This window comes from Poecilia formosa, unplaced genomic scaffold (genome assembly GCF_000485575.1).
Source record: "Poecilia formosa unplaced genomic scaffold, Poecilia_formosa-5.1.2 Scaffold240, whole genome shotgun sequence".
Classification (NCBI taxonomy): Eukaryota; Metazoa; Chordata; class Actinopteri; order Cyprinodontiformes; family Poeciliidae; genus Poecilia; species Poecilia formosa.
In genome coordinates this window covers 684,517-689,123 of record NW_006800179.1, presented here as the reverse complement: position 1 = coordinate 689,123, position 4,607 = coordinate 684,517, and the positions used below count along the sequence as shown (strand labels likewise).

At 34.7% G+C, this 4,607-nt stretch overlaps 1 long non-coding RNA gene across 1 annotated transcript; it reads left to right on the top strand.

The window, feature by feature from the left end:
* Positions 1-897: 897 nt before the first annotated feature.
* LOC103149999 (uncharacterized) lies at positions 898-4,016 on the top strand. The gene is made up of 2 exons (XR_477524.2): positions 898-1,457; positions 3,069-4,016. It is a non-coding gene; the product is annotated as an uncharacterized LOC103149999 (long non-coding RNA).
* Positions 4,017-4,607: the final 591 nt, after the last annotated feature.

The following is a 4,607-nucleotide window of genomic DNA, read 5'->3' as shown; positions in this document are numbered from 1 at the left end:
AAATGTACAACCTCAACATAAAATACTTTAAAATGTACAGTAAAGATATTCCAAAGTCATTGCTGGAGATAACTGGCTAAAGAAAACAGCCCAACACCTTTATTTTCCCCTCTCACAAAAACTTAAAGAAATTAATTAAAAAAATATGTATGAAGTTTTCCCTGATATGACTTTCTGGAAGAGAAATTCAATATAAATATCAATTCTGTCTCATATCAAGTGTAATAAGATATTTACACAAGAAACTAAACAATACTTAGTAATATTTTGTGTTTTTACAGTGCAGCGCGTCTTTCTGTGGTCACACCTCGACTCTGATTTCAATATTCACCGAGCATTTCTATTATCATGTAGTAGTTTATTATCAGAATAAAACAGCTTTTACTTGCATGTAAATATATATATTTTATATATTTAAATGCAGAGTTAATATATAATATTTTTTATTTTTAGGTCACCACTGTGAGATGATTCTCCATGTTTTAAGTGCTATTAGGGTTTATCTCTGCCTGCAGCAGCAGCTCAGATCAACGTCTGACTGCAGATTCTGTTTGGTACATGATCTTCAACATTCCCATTTTTCTGTATGAAGAAATATTTTTTCATTGTTCTGATGGAATAATCAGAGTTTCTGATACTTGATTTTTCATGTACTGTAAGCCAGAGACATCAACATCAATTAATAAAGCACAATTTGCTATCATAAACATTGTTGTGTAAGGATTTTTAATATAAATCCTGAACTTTCCATGAACATCGTTAATAGAGAATAATCTCCAGACGAAGCAAAGCAGAGATCCCTGCAGGCTGGACATGGAATAAGAAAATAATATGGTTTTTATATTTGTTGTTTCTAAATTCAGCATTGTTCATAAATTAAGCATTTTTAGCCAAAAAGTGTCTGTTTCTGATTTTTAGCCTGACAGTTATCACTTTAACTGTAGTTTCTAAAACCATCCAGCAGAGGGAGCCTTTACTTTTCTCTAAGCTGCAGGAACTTTCCGTCCTCATTCTTTACGCTCAAACTCACACGAAGGCAAACGGTAAATGCTGAAAATATTTAAAAATCGTGGAATTATTTCTTTAAAGGTTTCCGGAAATGCTCTACTTTGGAGCTTGTTGAATCATGGGGCCAAAAAATTACAGTCCACAGTTACAAGTTGCAACAATGCGGCTTCACCATAAGGACTTTGTTGACGAATTAAAAGCACTTCACCTTCAAAACGACGAAAAGGACAAGAAAATCAGTCATCTGGAAAAGCGAGTGAATGAGCTGGAACATAATCAAGGATGTGATCGTACTGGACCGGTTAAAAAGAGATTTATACCCGTGCTGTGAGTCGAGCACATGCCGCCTTCCTGGAATCCAAAGGCGTCACATTAGAAGCTAAACAGACTGAAGCTTGCCACTCGTTGGAAAGGAGGAATCCTGGACATAAACAAGCCACCAGCCTGAGGTTTGTGAGGTGGGCGGAGGGGTCTTGGTTCTCTGATGCTCCAACATTCCTTTGATGCTTCTTTTTGAGCCAATTTATTTATCTTTTTAGTTATCTTTTTTTCATGTAATTTTTTTAATCTGTGCGTCAGAATGCCGCTTGTGTCACTTACCTATAGTATTTAGCCAAAAATAACAATTTACCTAAATAAATGAGTCAGCCAGACCCGGTCTAATAATGACTGAACGATTCTCGGTTCCTCTCCTCACAAAGTTGGTTTCCGATTGTAGCTTCCGATTCGGGAAATTTGTTGCTACATTCAGCATCTTTAATCTACTGCAGTTAAAAAACTACAACATCTAGATCAGTGGTCCCCAAAGTGGGTCCTGGAGGCCCGGCATCCTGCATGTTTTAGTTCTCTCCCTGGTGGTAGAAACAACCTTTTCAGCATGTCAATGTTCCTCTTAGGCCTTCTAACGAGACATCGTTTGATCCAGATGCGCTAAACTAGGGAGAGAACTAAAACATGCAGGATGCCGGGCCTCCAGGACCCACTTTGGGGATTACTGATCTAGACTCTTCAAACCTGGACTGGATTATTCACAACTAATAGAAAAATATTTAAAACCAATTGTGGGATTTGAGAGACTTCAATAAAGGGTGATAAATACTCTTTTTGCATTTAAGATTTGAATTCCTCCTTCTCTGACATTTACATCATTTTGCTGTTTTATCCAGGTTTAGCTTTTTGTTTTTTCTCTTAAAAGGTGCTGAAGGTAGTGAACAATTAGATGTAACTGTTGTTAGCAGACTTAAAGTGATGCCTGTTTTTAAAGGCACTCTTGCAGTCATGTGTGTATAAAATATACAAAAGCAGGGAGAGAACCATGTGGAGGACAGATGTTTCCTTAAGGCCTGCAGTCTACATGTTAAAAAATCTAAAAAGGTGATCTTCTCCTCTCCTCATATTTTCTGTCAAGATTTGATGAATCAAATAAAAATTTAGTTTTTCACTATCGAGTCACTAAAATTCAAATCTAGTAAGTAGATTTGAATATCAAATCTAATCACTTTGCGAGAGTGTTTGGGAGATTTAACATTTTTCTGAATGTTTGGACTAAATTACAGATTCTAAATGTGTAATTTAGATACTGATTCGATTCATAAATAGTTTTAAATATTTGGATTTAAATTCACAAAGTGATTTAATTTTTCAGAAAACTAAATATATATTTTAATATTATTTAATTCAATCCTTCAGTCTGTCATATTACGATCATTTTTTCCCTTCTTAATAATTCTGTAGACTATTGCCCATTTGTACCGTATAGGCCCAAAGGATTCATGGTTAGGAGATTATTTTATTTTATTTATGTATTTATTTATTTTTTTACATGAGTACATGTAAAATGATCAAAAACTAAAACTATTAATTTGTATTGCAGTCTACATATTTATCAGTAATTGAGGCTTCAAACAGTATTCCTCTAAAGAAAACAACCTTTTACCTAGGAATAATTTTAAAAATAAACCCAACTGCTCGGTTGGGTTTACTTCCTGTCTGCAGTTTTGCAGGCAGGAAGGGGTTAAGCAGATCTAGTGTTCCTCATGTGGTTTTCCTCCCGTTTCCAGGAAGCTGACTGCCTGTTGCTGGAAAGGAGCCAAACGTGTCAGCAGCAGAGTTAGGCAAGGAGGAATCTTATTATCGGCTTTATTAAATCTTCACATGGATGAACTCTCTGAAACTGAATGCATGTAACTCTGGATGTTTTGTTGGAAATCTATTAGTGAATCATATTTTGCCTGCAGATTCTGTGGTTTTTAGTCCAGGAAGTGCAAATCTGTGGTGTAAAGCTTTATATTAATCATAATGCCTGTAAGATGTCATGATCTGTTGAACTAAACAGAGCAAACATATAAAATGTCCAGAATTCAAATCATTGAGGAATACAGTTTGTCAGTGAAAAAAATAAATATTCTGATCATTTCATTACAGAATATGTGACAGATGATGATGATGATGATATGACTAAAATCCTTTCATGAAAATTCAGTTTGTGCTCAGACAAAACTTGTCTTTTTGTAGCATACTGTATACTTCTATTTACTGCACATTTGAGGACAAACTATTAAATGTAAAATAATCTCAGTAAACTTCTGGTTGAGCTCTACATGATACCATTCACTGCTGTGTTGGCAGTTATCCATTATTACATTTTATGCAATTTTGTGTTAAATTTTATTCAAATTCAAAAATACTTTATTGATCCCAAAGGAAAATGAAATTTTGTTTTTACTCATATTAACTCAAAGTAATTGTAAATAGCGATGGTTGTTGGGAGGAAGGATCTCCTGTAGCAGTCTGTATCACAGCAAATTTGAAGAAGCCTCTTACTGAAGACACTGTGTTTTCTCAAGACAACCTCATAAAGAGTATGGCCAGTGTTGTCCATAATTTTCTTAATAATATGGACATGTATTTTATTTTTAGATGATTGTAGATATCTGGTTGGTTAGTTGTCATATTCTCCATTTTCAGTTGGACCTGGAGTCTGAAATAAAGTTTCTACCATCAAGTCATTTAACTCTTAAATCTACCTGATGTTGGTGAGAAACACAGTCCCACTGCAAGAAGAGCAGTTCTGAAGTTACTCTTTAACTGTCTAAAAATCCAGTTTTAGTATTATTCAACAATGATGAAATATTTCCCCTAAAAGAGGAAAGCAAATTATTAAAAACTAACATAATAATATTGAAACCCAAACAGGATACATGTTTATCTATATTTGAGTCATTAAACAGTAAATGTTTTTATATTCCACTAAATAAAATGACTTGTTACCTGAAAAAAGGGAAATTAGGGATCGAAGCTGGGATTAAATAAATTAATGGGAGGCTGTCACTACAATTTCATTCTAGTGGCTGGAATGTAGGTGGTATTACTTTTTGTTTTGAGAGAGAGTAGAAAAGAATTTGCAAGCAAGCAAAGAGGTTTGTGAGCGGAGAGCTAATCTGTGCAGAGAAGTTTTACGCAAGAGGGGAAAATGTGAGCGTGAGCACAAAGATTTGCGTGAGCACAGAGAATATTTGAAAGAAAGAAGTTCTGAGTGCAAGTATTACAAGTTTTGAGAAAGAGATGAGATCCTGCTTTCAAACGTGTGCTCTTGACTT